Raw genomic sequence first — 18,832 nt, 5'->3', positions numbered from 1 at the left:
GGCAGCTCCAGGGTTTTACGATGATGATTATTTCTGAAGGCACTTGAAATTAATGACGGCTCTAAAATGGCTGGGACAGCGGAGTCATTGCGGAGGACCCGCGTGGCTCCAGGGTTGCACGCGCGCACCTTAGCGTGTGGTTGCGTAGCCGCCGGCGTGTGCCGGGGAGCGCCCGAGTGTGTGCACTCGTGTCGCTGGAGCCGATGCACCCCGCCTGGTGGACGGACAAGTGTACGTGAAGGGCAGGGCTCCCCATCCGGCCAGGGTGCTTTGGAGGGCGGCGTGGGAAGGGTCAGGCCCGGAGCCCCTCCGGCGCCTCATCCCCCTCCTCGCTTAAACGTCCGAGAACCCGTGAGGGGCCCCGTGTCCTGGCGGCCTTGGGGGAGGTGCGGGGCCGCAGAGCGGGAAGCTCCCGGGGACTGCGAGCCCGGAGTGCCGGCTCCGCGGCTCCGCCCCGCCGGAGCCCGTGGCCCCGCCCCCTGCGGCCGGGTCCCGCCCAGCCCGGCGTTTCGTCCAGCAGAGGGCAGCAGAGCCGTCGGGCCAGTCCGGCCCCGGTACTTCTCCCAGCCACCAGCAGAGGGCAGCGCGACGCCTCCGTCTGCCCGCGCGGGCCCACCCTGCTCCCCAAGCCCCGTCCTCAAGCGCCCAAGGCTGGGGCCTCTCCCAGGAGACGCAGACCCTGCTTGCCCCGCAGGTACGGAGGATTGGCTGATAAGGGGGCCGTAGTGAGGCTAACAACCCTTGGCCCCTCACATCCTTCCACAGTAAACCGGAACCAACCCAAACTCACTGCCATTGTCATTTCAAGCCAGATGCCCTTCAACGCCAATCGAGTGCAATTATCCCTAAGAATTGCCACCTGAGCCGATAGCGCTCCTCCCCACGCCCGGTGCCCGGTGTGTATTCCTATTCGCACCTGGCCTCTTGTCACTGGGGCTGCCAGCAGGTGGAGGAGGCGGCCAGGTGGGAGTGACCAGCCTACCCTAAGGCCTCGACTTCTGGGGCAGGCCTCGGGGTGGGGATGGCATCCCATTGTCTCTCGGGCTGCACAGAGCCTGTCTGATGCTCACGGTGGTAGAGATGCCTGGTTGGCACAGGCAGGCTACCAATCATCTCTGCACACACACCCCACCAGCACGGTCTTGCTTCCCCACCACTCTTCCAGTGCTACACCAGCCCTCTGTTTCCACTGAAGAGTTTTGGGGGCCATTTCTCAGTCTTACCGCCTCACCGCTGCTCTGGATAGTCCAGCTTGGAGAACCGTGTCTTGTCTTCTAGGCCTTAGACCTCCCCCCAGGTGCCATCTTCCTAAGCCCACCTCGGAGCAGGTGTCCTTGCTGGGCATTCCAGATTCATCCTCCATAAAGCCCCAGGGGCAGGCTTTGGCGCGTGCGCTCTCCCTCTGGCAGAGAGGAGGGAGCCCAGGCTCCCAGAGGTGAAGTGACTTAGCCCAGACTCACAGCTCCTAGCCCTGGGAAGGACACTCATGGCTGAGTAAGCCTGGAGGGGGCAAGCTTGGCAGAAGGACTGGCAGGTGGGAGGGGCCGTGGGAAGGAGGGCACAGAAGCCACCCTCTCTTTGAGAGCCCAGCGCAGGCGGCTCCTTGCTCCCCCCCACCCAGCTGGGTGCTTCCTGGACCCTCTTCCTAGTCTCCCCAGCTTCCCCCACCCCGGCTGTTTGTGAGCTCCTCCCCTCCCGCACCGCCTCCTCCCACCAGCCCGACAGGAATAGATGCTCTGAGCTCCTGCGTAAAGGCTCCGCCAAGCACCCGGGGGCTCGCAGACCCATTGGGGAGGTGGGGGGGGGCGGGGGCGGGGGCTATTCCTGGTGCGGTGACTGACGCAGGCACTGCACGGCCACAGCATCTCGCCACCCCCGCCTCACCTGCTCCCTGCCTCAGTGAACTCGGCAGAGAAATGGGGGAGAGTCCTAGTGACCCCCTGACCCCTGGGCTCAGGAAAAGGTGTCTGGGTGGGGTATTATTACACCTGTAAAGATTCTCCTGCGCTCCCAAAGGCCACTGGAGTAACCAGAGCTGGGTTTGGGCAGAACTGCCCTGGAACCAGTTCACCAGTGGAAACTACCCCTTCCCCCATCCCAGAAAGGTCCCCCAGTACCCAGTCTCAGCCCAGCAGCAGAGATAATGGGGACGCTTCAGGAAAAGGACCTTTTAGGAGTCCAGCCTGAGTTTGGTGGTCTTGTCATCCATAGACTCTGAAGAGGGGGCCTGTCATGAGTCCCCACCAGGTCAGAGGTCTCTGCTTGACCTGCACCAAGCGGGCATCTGGTAAGGTAGCCCGGGGCAGATCCCGCAGGGTCCCCAGGACCACAGAGAATAGGAAACACCCAGGCTGCCCAGCACAAGATACCTCTGGTACAACTAGGCCATCCTATTCAAGAGCGACAACTAAGACTGCTCACCCACACCCACACCCCTGGCGGCCTGCCTGCTCCCCAGGCCCCCTTTGACCGTGAGCAAATCTCTCCTAAAGGGAGCCTATGCTCCCCACTCCGTGACTTAAACTTGGGGTGCCTGAGACCTGACTTGGGGATGACAAGCCAGGAAGTTCCAACAGAGCCAGGGCTGATCACAGGAGGGGGCCAGCCTGAGCCTGCTGCAGGCCAAGTGCCCACTGCAGAGTAGAGAAGGCTGGCTGGGCAGGGCAGTGGGCACCCGCCGGAAGAGGGGACAGGACCCTTTAATACCTAGTCAGTTGACTTTGAGCCAAGCTCAAAGCTCTGCTTTACATGCCAAGTCTCACTTCAAGACTGGCACTGCCCACTCACCCCAGTGCATATGAGGAAACTGAGGCTGGGGTAGATAACTCGTCCATGGTTACTCAGTCGTAAAAGGCAGAGCTGGGCTGTGACACCAGGGTGTGTGTTTGTGTATGTGTGTGTGTGTGTGTCCAAGCCTTTGGTTCTGTTCCATCCCCACCCTGGGAGGCTGAGGGCCCCCGGGGTAGAAGGCCAAGAGGGGACACACACCACCCACCCGCTTGCACACGGCCCTGTGCGCGTCCCCACTCACATCCCGGCAGCTCCAGGGTTTTACGATGATGATTATTTCTGAAGGCACTTGAAATTAATGACGGCTCTAAAATGGCTGGGACAGCGGAGTCATTGTGGAGACCTCTAATTAGCAAGAAAAACGGAGACCAGGAGCTGGGGAGGCAGGTGGGGGCTGGGTGGCATGCTGGGCGGAAGTGGGGGGTGAAGCCAGCATCTTGCAGCAGGCCCTTCCTCCCTCTGTGAGGCTGCCACCCAGAGGGGATCTCCCCACCCCTTGCCACTCTATGCCACGGATCGGATTCTGAACGTTCTTGTTAAACGTGATACCTTGACAGGGGTCGCCACCCTTGCCTGCCTCTCAGTTTCTCTAGCTGTGCAATGGCTTGGTGGGCAGAGGAAGTCTCTAAGCTCTAGGGCTCTGTGGCCCATCCAGACAAGAAGGAGAGTGGGATAGGGCCTGATGGGGGTGCTCCTTGCAAGATCCTGAGTCCCTGGAAGACCAAAGCCCAGTAGTGGGGACCCCACAGCCTCCAGGAGTCACAGCCCAGTGTCCCCCCTCCCCCCATGCTCTCCAGCACTCCACGCTGGGCTAGCTGAGGCCACAGGCGTAATGAAGTCCGAGTGCCTGGCTGGACTGAAGCAGATCAGCAAGTGGCAGGAAATCCATAGGTCAGAGCCCCGGCTGGTGCAGCTGTGGAGGCGGGCAAGGGGTGGGGGCACCTGGGGTGACTGGTTGGAAAGTAAATTCTAGGAAGTGAGTCTGAGGTGGTGGCTCCACTGTCCCTTTTCAAGCCCACCCTCCTCCAAGAGCCAGATTGGGTTCAGGGACCCCATGAGCCTAGCTAGGCACACACAGAGGCCTGGGCCAAGGTGCCTACAAGGAGAGTGGACGTGCTGAAAGACACTCCTGAAGGTGCCCCACCCCCTTGTCCCCCATGCCCTCCCTGGGGCAGCCAGGCAGGGAAGAGCTGAGGGGCCCTCTGTACACAGTGGCCAACCCAGTTGGGAATGGAATAGGCTGGCCAGCCTGGACGGACACCTATTTGTCAGAACAGGCTGAGGGGAGGGGTGTGGCAAGCCCACTCCCTGCTCTTTGGGGTGCCTTCTTTCTTGGGCTGCTCCACCAACAGGCCTTCTCAGACCCCAGACCCACTTCGTCACATTCCTGAGGATGTCCTGTCTGCTCCCTGGCCCCTCCATGTCAGGGTCCCTCCTCCCACAGGCCTATTCGAGCAGCCCAGTTGCCTCCTTGTGGCCTGGCACCCCTTGGAACCTCAGTTTTCCCCCTGGGTAATGAGACCCTCAGAGGAATCCATTTCCTGGGTAATGGCCTGCCAAGGCTAATCTTGGCCCCCAGGGGGCTCCAGAGACAGCAGGTACTGATGGTGACTGTCCTGATGGACCAGATCAGACTCCGGCCAGCATTGCTAGGCCGAGGGCCCTGGATGCTGAGGTTCGGAGATACCTGGAGGGCACAGATCAATCTTGGCTGTCCTCCAGTATCAGAGGCAAGCTGCATTCTGCTGGTGTGCAAATGAGACCCAACTAGAGTCCATTCACCAGTAGATTCCCACTGACCACCCCCCACCCCCAGCATGGGGGGGCAGGGATCCTCTTGGGTGCTCAACTCTTGCTTCCCTCACCTGGGGTGCTGATCAGCCACTCCTCCATCTGACCAGCACCGCCAACACCTCCCTGATTCAGAAGCAGTGGAGCCCGCAGCACCCCAACTCATTTGGATCCCCAGTGTGGAGGGGAAGGTGGGAGCCAAGTAGATGTCCTGAACCTGGCCCTTACTCAACCCTGCCAGGCAGCCTACTAAGCCTGGTGGCCTGACTGTTATGGCCACAGTGACTTGGAAGCAGGAAATTCATCTGGCACCGCTCAATGAAAGAGTGGCCAGGCCTTGCCTGCTGGCAGACCCTCCAGGGGATCCCAGATGCCCCTGACCTTGCGTTCTCATGCGACACAGACACAGTCCCTGTTCTCCAAGCAGGCATGGGCAAGTGCACTCATTAAACGCAAGCGTGTGGAAGCAGAGAGAGTTTGCAGCCAGCGACCACCCCTAGGTCTTTGGGACTTGGGGCTCTGGGCTTGGCAGAGCTGTTTCTCCCGGGAGCCTGGCTCAGCTGTCCCTACAGATCACATCAGGGGGAACTTGAGCTAATGTGTGCAAACAGGCAGCACTATTAGCACATCCATTCATTAAGTGCTTGTCTTGAGTTTTGTTGTGTGGGAGACTTGTTTATTAACTTAAGTCAGAACCTGTTATTAACTTAAGTCAAAGGCAGCATGGCGGCTCGGGAAACAGTCCTGCTTCAGAGCCAAACGGGCTTGAGTTCCGGTCTTGGCTCTGTGTCTAACCGCTGTTTGACCCTGGGCAAGTCACTTCACCTCTCTGAGCCTCAGTGGGCTGCCTCTGCGAGGGCCCGCAGTGATCCCTGCCTCTGGGTATTCACCTCTCCTGGAGGGGAGAAAGATGCAGCTTTCTGCTCTGCTCAGGAGTCACCGTCTCAGAAACCCACAGGGGCAGTTCTGTCCTGTCCTATAGGGTCGCTAAGAGTCGGCGCTGACCTGATGGCAGTGGGTTTTGACTATGGACTGGACTGGCAGACCCGCTTCTAACGTACAAAATATGCCAGAAGTGTTGGGTGAGCCTCGCCTCTCCCTCTGGCTTGCTCGTTATTCGGAGGGCAAGCTGCCATGCTGTGAGCTGCCCTGTGGACAGGCTTTAGCCAGCAGCGGGCCCGGTCCAAGGCTGGCCGGCAGCCACGTGAGCAAGCTTGGCAGCAGAGCCTCCTGCAGGTGGCTCTGGAGTGGCTGTGAGGACATAGCTATTGGCTGTTGTAAACGACTGTGCTTTGGGCGGTTCTTTACGCGGCGACAGGTCACTCCCATGTGTCCACTTGTAAGAAGGGGGATAGCAGTTCCTTTTTCTCAGGGTGGCTATGAGCCTTTGAAATCATGACGGACAGGGCCAGCTGCAGCTGATGGTACCTTGGACAGCGACTTAATGGTTTTGTTTGTTTTTTTCTTTTGTCTGCCCTCGCCCCCTTCCCCTTAGTAAATGGGGTTTTCTACTCCCATAAAGAGTTAGAGTCTCAGAAACTCACAGGGGCAGTTCTACCCCGTCCTATAGGGTCGCTGTGAGCTGGCATCCACTCGACGGCGGCATAAAACTGACTGTCTAGCGTTGTGGAGTAATTCGGATTTAGAGCAAAGCCACGGGGCTGAAGTAGCTGCCCCACGGTGTTTCCTGGGCTGTGACTCTTATTGGAAGCAATTCGCTGGTGTGCTTCCCTCCCTGGTGACTCAAAGTTTGAGTGCGCTTTCAAGCACGTGAACCAGCCCGCGACCAGGGCTCCTCTCAAACTCAGTGTCTGTGGGTTGATTCTGACTCAAAGTGACCCTACAGGGCAGAGGGGAACTGCTCCCTAGGGTTTTAGAGACTCTAAGTCCTTACTGCAGCAGACAGCCTCCTCTTTCTCCCTCAAAGCAGTTAGTGGGTTTGAAGCACCAACCTGGTGGTGTGTAGCCAAATGCTACAACCTGCTGGGCCACGAGGGGCCGTAAAGCCCAACATTTCCCCTGTAAGGTATGTATGCCAGCAGGCATGCGCGGGACTGGTCTGAGCGGTGCGGTCTGAGGAGGAAGGTGTGTACATGACCAGGGTAATCGCCCAGTGGAACACCACACAGCAAGGAACAAGGACAAGCCAGAACTCCACGCATCGGCATGGGAGATCTCATAGGACAATGAGAAACACAAAGATGCGTACAAAGCGGTGTCATTTATCCATTAGAACCAAGCCTCCCCCAAACGACTGACTGCTTATCCAACCAAACACCAAACCCACTGCCACCCTTCAGGACAGACTCCGACTGGCTCCTTAGAGTTTCTGAGACTGTCAGTCTTTACAGGAACAGGCAGCCTCCTCTTTCTCCCTCGGCGTGGCGTCGAGCCCACAGTGCCAGGGCAGCGTGAAAACATACATGAGACCCCGCGAGCAGGTGAGACAAAATGACCAACCCTTACCCTACAGCAAGGAGCAGAGGAGAGGGCCCGGGCACCGGGACACCAGCGTGCTGGAAACGGCACCGTCTGAGCGGAAGGAGCGGGGGACGAGACACGCTGTCAAAGCCGTGGCTAAGACCACGGGGTGATTTGTGTGGAAACAAGAGTCCAACAAGAACCTCCTTTGTGGTGTAAACTGACACCTCACACACAATAATGCAAAACCACGCACACCAGAATCATCCACACCACTGCTGGTGGGGGTGGGGCAGGGAGAGGGCTGCAGACAGGCCTACCAGGAACCCCTCACTTGGGGGGTGTGCCCCAGGAGTAGACATGGCTCTGAGTGTGTTTTCCATAGCCACTTATTCAATCCTCTTGGCAGCTCCACTGGGGTCCTTCTGTCATCACCCCCCACCCCCACCACACCCCGCGGCCCAGAAGGTATTCCTGGGCTTTCTGGTCCACTGGGAGGCCAGAACTTGCCTCCTCTCTCTGCCACTTACTGTGTGGCCTGGGGGAGTCATGCTACTTTGCTGGCCTCAGTCCATCCTTCTGTGGTGGGAGAGAAGCTGGGGCTCCCTCCCCGAGTGGGCCGGCTGCCGGGGGGCAGTCTTGATGGGTTAATCTGGGATAGCTGCGGAACCCTCCTTGAGCCGACCCCCCGGTGCCAGCGCCAGTGTTAGGGAGATAAAGCACAGGGAACGTGGGTGATAAGAGGTGGTCTGAGTAAGACGCTTCCCGTACCATGCCATCCTGCCTGGCTCCCATTCACATGGACGCAGTGCACGGGCACCAGCTGAGGTGAGGGAGTCTCCCTCGAGTGAGGATGCCCGCTGGGCCCTGGGTGAGGTCTTCTCAGCCTTGCCCTCGCCGCAGCCTAAGCCCCAGCCCAGGAGAGTAGGGGCCAGGAGGAAACAGGACCAGGGAGGGGGAGCAGCTGGCCCACATCACACAGCAGAGCATGGTCCTCAGGATACTTCCTCCCTCTATCCTGCCCTGCCCTCTCCTCAGTGCCCAGCCAGGATGGGGCATCAGGCTAGAGAGAGGGGAGGGCTTGGGCCCGTACACCCCGAGAGGCAGCCCAACTCAAACCGGAAGAGTCGGAAGGAGTTAGGAATGGGAGAGGGCTGGGTGTGGCCAGAGCAATCAGGACAGGCTTCCTGGAAAAGGAGGACAGGTGCTCCTTGGTGCTGAGGTGAGCGAGGGTGCCCATCATCTATCCACTCATTCACTATAGCCTTCTCCATGCCCCATGGAGCCCATGGTCTAGTGTGGAAGACGCCATCCAATGTGTGCTGGACAGAGGTGAAGGAAATGTGGGTGTCACCCTGGGGCAGGCACCCGGGGGTCCGATACCAGGGGGTGGCGATGGCTGAGCTGAAGCGTGAAGGTGACTGGGAGTCAGCCCGAGCCAGGTGTAACAGGAGGCGGGGAGGGGATGTGTGTGTGTGTGGAGGATGGTGTTGAAACAGAGACCAGCAGGGGTGAAGTCCCAGCTCTGGATCGGGGAGGGAGGAGGCAGGCCCAAGGAAGGCCAGCACTGGCCAAACTGGGTACACTTAGCTGAGAGGAGGGGGTAGGTGAGGCTGCCCCCATCTCTCTCCTGAGCCATGTCCTGACCCAGCAGCATGGCTGCCGGCTTCCCTCTCCGGCTGGCTGGGTCGCCACACCAGTTCAGCCCTGCTGGGCAGGCTGGCCCCCTCCCCAGAGGGATTAAGAGCCGGGGAGTTCGAACCATAACGGCGCATGTAATTATGGGCAGAAACCAGGGCGGGCTCCTTAATAATTGATGGTGGGAGAGAGTGACTATCGGCAGAGGCACCCGGCTGCATCACCCGTCCCGTCTGGCGGGGACCCAGGGCAGCCGCCTGGCTGCTAATATGCCCATCAATTATTGAAGTTATAAAAAAAGAAATCAGGTGTCACGTGGCACCCATAAACAGCTTGTTAGCTAAGACTAACGAAGGGGAGGCCTGGCATCCTGTAGGACCCCCCACCCCCTCCCTGGTCACGGAGAGAGATGAGGGGCAGGGGTGCAACAGGACTGCTGGCCCCTCTCCCCCACCACCCTGGCCCACGCTAGATTCAAACAGTGCTGGGAGAGCCAGGACGCCCAGAGACAAAGAGCTCAGAAATGGGGTAGTGAGTTCCCTGCCAAGGCACTGGGCAAGCAGAGGCTGCAGAAGCCCGGGGCAAAGGAGGTGTCGGAGCCTGGAGAGCCCAGGGGTTCTGCCCAGCTCGGTGTGCGGAGTCTGCTTGTGGGACTGGGCGGTGGGTCTGACACAGGATGCACATGCAGTGCAGCTCCCTGCCGGCTGTGTGGCCTCAGGCACATCACCCACCCTCTCTGAGCAGCTTTCTTCCCGTTGGCTGAGGCTAGGCACACCTCCCTTGGAAGGTTGAGGGGTGGGTCCTAGCTACCCATGTATGTGACACTGCTGGTACACAGGAGGCTGTCAGAACGGGGCATACCCCCTGCTCACCCACCCCTACTCCCAATGTCCCAGGGGCTCCTAATTAGACTCGGCCTAATGAGGCTTCCCTGTGCCAGGCTCTGTTTATGCTCCATTAAGGCCTGGGCTCAGACATTAGTGGGAGAGGGAGGGGAGCAGCTGAGAGGGAGGGGCCCAGCTGACAGGGCCTAGAGTGACCAAGGCTGGGCCTACCCCAGACTCCACCCATCCCAGGACCCCTCCACCCTAGGGAGCAAAGAGAGCGAGGAGGTGGGGCGTGGGGAGCAGAGGGAGTGGGGAGGCCTGGCCTGTTGGCAAATGGGTGGTGAAGTGCTGGGCACCCGCTTGGGCTGTGGCTCTGCAGTCCTGAAGCGCACCCTGCAGGAAGGCCATCTGGTCACTGGTGGACCCCCGGTGTGCTCAGCTCTGCCATGGGCCCCACAAGGCGCAGTGGGGGCAGGCTGGGCCTGAGGCAGGAGCCCCTGTCCCTAGCCTGTCCCTGGGCCTGGGGCCAGATCTCCCTCCACAACCTGCCAACGCCACCCAGGGGGCAGCTGGGGCTCCTCCATGAGAACATTCCCTCTGCAAGTGACTTCCTTCTCCCAGAGGAGGGGAGGGGGCTCTGGAAGAGCTTACTAGCTGTACTTTGGGCTGGGGGCTCCTCTCTGTTCCCCTGCGTAGCCCTTGTCTGTCCCCTGGGGCCTGTGCTGCCTCTCCCTACACCCCGCTGGGCTCAGCCCCCAGAGGCTGCAGGAGACTCTCAGGCTTGCTCAAGGCCACACCAATAGATGCTGAGTTGTGGGTGGTCCTCCAGAGAGGAGTTCTCCCAGCCCAGCCAGCACCTGCCTGATGAGTGGGATCACGGGGCAAGTCCGTACCCTGACTGCCAGGGTGGCCTGGTCAGACAGGGGACAGAGGTGTCCTGAAGGGTGTCGCAGGACCACAGCCTCTAGTGTCCCCAGAGATCAATACCAGCCCCCTCTGAGCCATGAAGGGTCTCACTCGCCTTCCTCTCTCTCAGAGGGCCATGACAAGGCAAGGCAGGTGACGAGGGCCCGGGCCAGCTCCAGGCCAGTGACGGGAACTGGGAAGGAATGGGGAGCAGGTAGGCTGCCTGCTGGACAGAGAGGACAGCAGGCTGGACCCCTGTGGGGCCCCCTCAGCCTCCTCGAATCCCTTGCAAAGGCCGCCCATTCACACAAAGCACTTCAATGCTTTCTGCCTGTGCTCCAGAGAAACACTCCTGTGGCCTGTGCCCAGGCAGTGGCCTCCTGCCTCACACCCCTCTGCCCAGGCTGTCCTGGGAGCCCACCCCGCACGACATGGCTGACCAGAGCCTGGGGGCAGTGGGCACAGGGGGCACTCTGGTTGTGACAGCACCAAATAGCCGGCCCGAGCCTCCACCTGCTCCTCTGGGCCTGCCACCTGCCTTTGGGGTTCTGTTACCTAGGAAACAAGGATGCCTTGGTGGAGGGCAAGTGATGCCAGGAAGGCAGGCAAGGAGCGAGCACCCGGACTCTGGAGAGAGCAAGAAAACAGGTCCCAGAGCAGGCTGGGCCAAGGCCAACCGGCACAGCCCCCCAGGAGCTGAAGGACACAGCCGTGGGCGACCTGGGTCCCTGCAGCACCAATGTGCAACGGGGGGAGGTCACACTTCGCAGCTGAGAAATTGGAGCTTGGACACACAGGGTCATCGGTCCTGGTGGCAGCCAGAGAGGCTTGGGGGGAGGGGCGGTAGACACCCCCAGGGGGACTTTTCCATGGACTGCACAATGTGGTCCAGGCAGGCAGGCCCCGGTGGAGAGCTCTAGAAGGGCCCCCACAGCAGGAGGCCCCCGCACACTGCAACCCCAACATGGGCGAGTACACTCAGACGCAGTGTGTTCACACCACCTGCTGGGGTGGGAAAACCAGCCTAAAATACCTGTGCGGTCGTGGTGGCTCAGTGGGGAGGGGGCGGGGAGGGGCCTGGTGCCTCTCAGGAAACTTCCCAGAGCTGCCAGGACTCGTGCCCACCCCCTCTGCATACCCAGATGCCCTCCCTTCACACGCCACACCTGGCTCCAACTTGTCCCCCAACAGAGCAAGTAGAGAGGATGCCGGCCCCCAGCTCCCCACATCAGGAACCAAGGAGTCCGGAAGGAGGGACCCTGGCCAGCCAGCTTGCCGGGAACCTCAGCCATCACAGCCCAGGAAACAGGGGCCTGGGGAAGCCCCCAGGCCCATGAAGATCAGCTGGGGTTGGGTGGGGGGAAGCTCTCATCTCATCTCATCTGGTGACCCTCTCATGGCTGCCCATACAGCCTGCCCTGGGGTGGCCCTACTCAACTCCAGCAGGGTCTTTTCACATTTACTCGATGCACCAGTGGCAGAGGGGGAGTGTGTGCATGGCTCGTGGCTGAAGACAAACATCAGCCGTGTCTGACGTGTGAGGAGCATCGTGAACAGGCCCTAGCGGCTCCTGCTCACCCTTTCTCCCAAGGCAAGTGGGTCCCGGGAGGGCTGGCCTGCTGTCTGCCACCCATCACGCATGTGACTGCCGTCCCTCTGCGACCAGGATGCATCCTTCCAGCCCCACTGGACAGCTGGCTCTGCAGCCACTTCAAAAAGGCCGGCAGCTTTGCCTTCCGTCCACCAGCTGGTAGCTTTGGGAGCAGAAACCCGAGCAGAAGCTAGGGCAAAGGTCTGACTGACCTTTCATTCTCCCTTGTGGTGGGACTGAAGGCTGACAAAGTCCAAGAAGATCGGGTCCTAAGGACTCCTCAGAAGTGCCCCTCGAGCGCCTGCACTGCCCGGCGGGACTCCACCTCAGCCACACCTCCACTCGGCTGGCAGTCCAAGGGCCCCCCAGTGAGTGCGGAAGCAGGCCTCAGTTTCCCATCTGCAAAGTGGGCACGGCGCTGCCTACCCTGTCCATCCCAGGGCATGGCGAAGGGATTTCCCCCATAGGAGCCTGGCGGGGGCATGCCCAAGGGGTCAAACATGCTCACGGTGTCGACCCACACTGCCAGCCACTTGCCCAGGCTCAGCAGAGGTCCTGACTGCTCCTGCTGGCCTGCCAAGGAAATGTGGAGTCCCAGGCTGCCTCCAGGGAGGGTCCTTGCCCTCTCTCCCCTCCAGGCTCCTTGCCCCACCACCTGCCGCCCACCAGCAGGCCTGGGCATGTACACAAGCACACATTTGGGGACACGCTGGTTCCGGCCCCACACGGAGTCTTGCTTCTCTGCACCCTGCTGCCATGGTGATGGAGAGAGCTGCGGTAGGGTGGGGGGGGGGGGGGGGAAGCTGTAAGGGGCTGGGTTGTGGCTCACTGCACAGTGCTCACAGCTCATGCAGGGAGACTGAGCTCCCTCCTTGCCCCCTCTTTATAGAGGAGGCCCCTGGAGGTAGGTCACAACTCTGTGAGCAGGCATCGTGCAAGCATGTACCTCCTCCTGGGAGAGGCAGAAGGCCAGCGGCCCTCTGTCCGGGCAGCAGAGGTGGCAGGATGCGTCCCTCCCTGCCCCAGACATCCTGCTGTGATTGCCCCCCCCCCCACCCCTGCCCTACTGCCTAAAGCTGCACCCATGAGGGTTGCCCATGGTGCCACTGGGGCAGCTCGGATCCCCACCCCAGACACTGGGGGGAATAAGATTTGACACTTCCTGAACCGGGCACCCGGGGTCTCGGGTCACTGTGGCCTGACCACAGTTCGCCCCATGAGGCAGGCTCTGTGAGCGTACCCCTTTTACGGGTGAGGAGGCAGAGGTACAGGTGTGCAGCAGAGGGGTAAGCGGCCGACCTGGGGCTGGAAGCTGCGTCTGTACTCTAGTGCTCCAGTTCACAGGCACCTGGGAGGGCCCCAGGCTGGTGGGGACATAGGGGTGGGCAGTGGAGAGGTGGGGTAGGGGAAGGACTTGGTATTCGTTTGGCCTAACTACTTCCTTACCCTGGATCTGGGGGAGAGGCTAGTTTCCCCCGTGGCCTCCCTGGTGGGAAATGGGGCTGGTTGGCTCATAGCCCCAAGGCAGCTGAGATTCTCTGGCTGGGCTGCCCTAAGCCCGACGGACACATGAGGAAGGGAAAACGGAGGCCACATGCCGCAGCCCAGTTAGGGAGGAGCGAGGGAGCCCAGGGGAGGGAGGTCCAAAGTGTGGAGGCTGGGCAGAGTGAGAGATGGACGCAAGGTACACGTTGTCCAGCACAGACCCAGAGGCAGGATATGGCCGGAGGCCAAGCAGGACACTGGGACCCCACTCCATAGCCTCCCTCCCCAACACCCAGCCTGTTTCTTAACTCCTTGATGAGGCGCCATCATTTCTAAAAGGTGCAGGGACCGGAGGGCCTCCCAGAGGTGGAGCAGGGAGACTCACAAATACAATTACAGTGCCAGTGATCACAATCGTCTTCTTGCATTAGCTCTGCTTTTGGGGTCTGGGCGGGCAGGCAGGTGGGTGAGGATGCAGTTCCAGGCAGCCGAGAAGGGTCAGGCCCAAACCTTGGGCCCCTCTGAGCTAGCCTGCCCCACAGCCTCCTCCTCTGGTCTGTGTCCCCAGCCCCCAGCCCCTTTCTTTCCCTGTGTCTGTCTATCATTATTCCTTTCTTTTATTTTCAGCCCTCAGCACTTTTCCTGAAAGAGAACAGCTGGGCTGCCGGAGTCACAGAGGAAATATTATTTTTGTGTGTGTGACTTTGCAGATTCCCTTCTCTGTGAAAATAGACGCCACTGTGGTGGACATGCAGGTGGCCGGCAACAGAGTTACTCCCTAGCCTCTCTCCTTCTCGCCCTGGGCTCTGTCCTGGGGCATCCGGGCAAGGCAGGGGGTAAGTGGGGAAGACTCGAACACCGGGTGTGGGCTGCTAAGGGCTCAGTATCACCATGAACCCCCTTTGCCAGATGCTGAGACTGAGCTCCAAGGTCACTCAGAGAGAATAATGTTCACGACACAAACGCGAACCTTGACAAGAGCTAGGGTGCCGGGAGCACTCCTGCTAGCCAGGCCTGGCACTACCCGCTGGACAGGCAATATGTCATCCAGTCCTTGCAGGGGACCCGAGGCAGCTGCGTGGGCCGGCATCAACGTGTTACTGCTGCAGCTGGTGGCTGCCAAGCTGCTCTGACCCACAGCAACCTCACGTCTAGCAGAGAGAAACGGTGCCCGGTGCTAGGCCTCTGCCCAGCGGTTAGCATGCAGGAGTCCGTGACTGGCCCCATTTTGCAGAGGTGATAACTGAGGCTCGGGGAAGGGAAGTCACTTGCCTTGTGGTCATGTCTCCTTGGGCAACCACACACATGACCACCCCCCGCTGGCTCTACCCCCATGGTGATGCTAATGGCCAGCTGAGCTCCTCACAGTGTGACCTGGCATAGTCCTGTGGTTAGTGGGGACAGCGGTGCAGGTCAAGTCCGGCTCGGTTTCTGACCTGCTGTGTGGCCTCGAACAAGCCTCCCCGTCTCTGAGCCTCAGACACCTTCTGAGGAAGAGGGAGACTGGGCAGGCTAAGCCTTAGTGAGCAGTGAGTGAGTGATGAGTTGAGCGGACCCTCCCCGCCCCTCCTTAAGGAGCACCCCTTGCTTACTCTGGGTTCCAAGACGGAGACCTCGGGGAACCCCTGCCCCTCTGGGAGCCCACTTGTCTCCCTTCCCCGCTGCTGAGCAGAGGACACAGGGATGGGGGCAACAGGAACCCGGGTCTGCACCTCACATGTGCTATTCCTGTGCGTGTGGAAGTATCTCCACAGGGCTTGGGGGCTCTCTGCTCTGAGGGTGCTATTGTGGGTCCCCACTGCGTGATCCCAAGTCTACATCTAGGGAAATGTCTTCATGACTCAGCCAAAGAGTAGCCCACAATCCTCCAAGCCAAGAGATCATTTGGCCTGCACCTGGGAGTGAGGTTAAAACCCAAACCCCACTTCTGCGGAGGCAACCACAACTCAGAGAGATGCTGTGAAGTGCTCCCCAGATTGCAAACAGATAGCCTCATCTTTCCCTTGTGGTGTGGCCGGGGGGCTTGAACCACCAGCCTTGTTGTTAGCAGTTCAGTGCTTACCCCAGGGCACCACCAGGGCCGCCTTGGGAGCAGTCTGCATTCCCTGCAAAACCAAGCCCTTCTTGGGAACTCAGCAAAAATGCGCCTTTGCACCCATGCAGGTATTCCGTGCAAACGGGCAGGTTCAGGCTAATGCAGTGCTCGCTGTCCTGAGTCAGCCCCTTGGCTCTGGCTCGCGGCAACCCCATGTGTCACAGACGGAAACAATGCCCAGCCCGGGGCCGTCTTCAAGTGGCCAGGACCCTGGAGTCCACTGCAGTGGGCACTGTGCATGTTCAGTGCTTTCCTGCCCAGGGGCTCATCTCCAAGCACCCCCCTGGGCAACAGTAACCACCATCCTGGGACCGGGAGGGTTTCATGGACTGCTTCCCAGGACCAATTGCCAGGCCTTTCTGCCGAGTCTCCGGTGTGGCCGAGGTAACTGCATGGTAAACAGGGCAGGTGATGACACCTGTGCTGTGTGCAAATGTCCGTCCTCTACTATGGCCCACGGAGTCGTGACAATCACTTCTGGCTGATGGAAATGCGTATGTGTGTCTGGTGGTGATATGTGTGTCTAGTGAAGTGTACGGTTTCCGGTAATTAACGGCAACATAGGCTCGGCCGTCAGAGATGAAAGGCCCGGGCAAGTCACATCGGAGAAACTCAGGCGGAGCGTAGAAAGGGGAGAAGGGCTTTGGACTGGGGGTGCGGGGAGTGGGGCTTCAGAGGTTGGGTGGACAGCTGGGTTACCTGAGACTGGAAGGAGATCTGGGAGTACCTCTGGCTGCCGGGCAGTGACCAAGGGGACGCAGAGGGCACTCGAGGGCTTTGGCATTCTCTCCAGCCCAGCAGGCTGGACACTGGACTCAGGCTGGGCTCCCACAGGCAGTGCCCCACCCCTCTTCCAGGTACTGCAACCCCCACCCTGCTCCTGGGTGGGGAGCCCCTTGCCCTCCCAGGGGTCTAACTCCAGAGAAGCAGAACAGGGGTACAGGGGAACCCTGGTTCCAGTCCCACTAGGACATAGGGTGATCCTGGCCGGTCCGTCGGAACCCTCTGAGACATGGGCAGAAGGAGAGCAGCTTACAGGGGGGTTGCCTCGAGACCGGGTGCAAGCGATGGAGTTGGGCACTGTGTGAGGTGACGGCACTATGCCCTCCCCACCCCCAGGGGCGGCACACGAGCATGGTGCACACACGATGTTAGAGCCCAAGGCGCCGGGGGACCCGCGTGTGACGTGAGGGGGAAGAAGAGGAAGTGAGATTTCAGGATAATCTTAAAAGCAAAAGGGGGAAAAAAAAAATCATTCTGTGTCAAAAGGAAGAGGGGCGGTTAAATGGCTCCCAGGTGGGACACAGAATAAGACAGTGCCCCTTGTTATTTTCCTATTGTCTCCACGCAGGGAAGACAGGCAGAGGGTCGCCATAGCAACCCTGGGCATCCAACAGGGGGCGGCGTGGACCCTACGGGTTTGTCTGCGCCAAGCAGTGAGTCAGCGCAGGCGGGACCCTTGTCCCAGTCTCCTGGGATCCTCCTGTTCCAGAAGCAGAAGTGGGCAGACTGGCCTTAGCTACAGGAAAGGCTGGGAGCTCCACGGGAGGGGCGAGCAGTTTCAGGACCAGCATGAGGTGAAGGTGGGGCGTGGGGGCAGAAAGGTTGTTGGAAGTATCAAGGAAGCCCTGCAGAGGGAAGAGGTCACAGGTGGGCTAATGCAGGTAAAAGAAAAGGACCGGGGTGGGGGTGGGGGGCGGGGGCGCAGAGTGAGGAACAGGGCCAGTGGGAGAGTCCCGGAGCGAGAGTGGACGGGAGAAGACCGAAGTTGGTCTTCACTGGTTCTCGCAAGGCAGCCTGGAACCTGTGCAAAAGGGCCAGTAGCCATTTAAGAGGCAGGACCCAGGGTGGTGGGCTTCCAGGCCAGGGGCCAGGCAGGAGAGGGACTCGAAGCTTTTCCTGGTGGCAACAAGCTCGCTTCAGCAGAGTCACACCAGCTGGGGAGTCCACAGAGGGCACGTCTGATGGGAGAGGTCATTCCGTGTGGAAGGGCAGCCGTGCTCTTACTGCCCCTGGCACTACTATGCCCGTGCCTGACGCTCATAAACACGGTTTGAAGAACAAAGCCATGAATGTCAGAGGACTGAGGGCAGACAGGCTCTGAAAGAACATGTTCCCAGGAGGCAGTTAGCATCTGCAGCAGGGCACTGAGAGACTTCAGTAGCTAAACAAACTGAAGAGAGCAAAAGGCCCGGCAACTGGCCAACGAGGCCAAAAGAAACTTACATCAAGAAGCCCAGGGCTTCTGGCAACCCAAACCTACCCCCCTCCCCAAAGTGTTAATAGTTCCTTCAGAAGGCCAAAAGCGTCAATGCATGTAACGTATTAAGTGCTCACAGTCAAGTTCTATAGAGAAGGGGCCAGACTGTGCCTAGGTGTTCCGGTTTCTTAGTTAGGCTCCAAATTAAGACGCGATGATGCTGAAGTGTGTGCTGCCCTCGTGGCTGGAAGTCCTTGAAGCCACGCTTTCTAAACAGCTTCAAATGGAGAGCACACAAGCCCCAACTTGAGAGCCCTTGGTGGGTAACTGCAGCAAACGAAAACATCTTAAGATCCCAGGGCAGCGTGGTGGTTAGCCTCTTCACCCAGGGAGCCCCCGACTTTTCCCACAATCTTGTGTCAGGGGAGAGGGGGCACGACAGCGCTTGGGAGTCTGGAGTCTGTGGGTCTATGGGTTTCTCCAAGCCCTCAGGGACTTCAGGCTGAGAATTGAGCAAGAGTGGCCTTTTGATGCTTCTCAGACGCTGGAAAAAATCGAGAAAAGTCACAGAGCAAGAGGAATAGCGTCCACTTGCCATTCAGGCCAGAAGTCTGCTCCACTCAGCCCACTCCTCATGATGAAGCAGACACAAATACACTAGGGAGATCCCACCACATGGGGACCAAGCTTCTGATTTGAGGATCAATGGAACAGAGCACCCCTCACATGAGAATTGAATAAGACGACGGATAACGAAGCGCTTCGTTGATGTTAAAGTGCTGAAAAGACTTACTATCATTCTTGTTGCTTTTATGGATCTGCTGGGTTCAAGGGGGGTCCCTTCCCAGAATCCCAGGGAACCAGGAAGTTGCTCTGGGCCTCCCAGCGGCGCCCCTTCTCTCCACTACAAGGCCTTGTCTGACAGCGCTTCCATCTTTCCCACCAACCCCACCCAACATCTCTTGTCTGCGGCTGCAGCTGGGGAGTGTGTGTGTGTTGTGCCAGAACACAGGAATCACGTTTCCCCTTGTGTGTGTGTGTGTGTGTGTGTGTACCTGAGACTGGAAGGAGATCTGGGAGTACCTCTG

At 59.6% G+C, this 18,832-nt stretch overlaps 1 protein-coding gene across 2 annotated transcripts in view; it reads right to left on the bottom strand.

Annotated features, from left to right (window-relative positions):
- Positions 1–18,832, bottom strand: part of LINGO1 (leucine rich repeat and Ig domain containing 1) — a 198,434-nt gene that overhangs the window by 17,515 nt on the left and 162,087 nt on the right. The window contains exon 1 of one of the 2 annotated variants that reach the window (XM_045285848.1): positions 129–314. The exons of the other annotated variant lie outside the window; for it this stretch is intronic. The gene's annotated coding sequence lies outside the window, so the exon portion shown is untranslated. Of the gene's footprint in view, positions 1–128; positions 315–18,832 lie in introns of those variants that run through there. 2 annotated transcript variants of the gene reach the window in all.

This window comes from Echinops telfairi, unplaced genomic scaffold (genome assembly GCF_000313985.2).
Source record: "Echinops telfairi isolate 266 unplaced genomic scaffold, ASM31398v2 ScPeMD7_7475;HRSCAF=8513, whole genome shotgun sequence".
Taxonomy (NCBI): Eukaryota; Metazoa; Chordata; class Mammalia; order Afrosoricida; family Tenrecidae; genus Echinops; species Echinops telfairi.
This window is presented reverse-complemented; position numbering and strand designations above follow the sequence as displayed.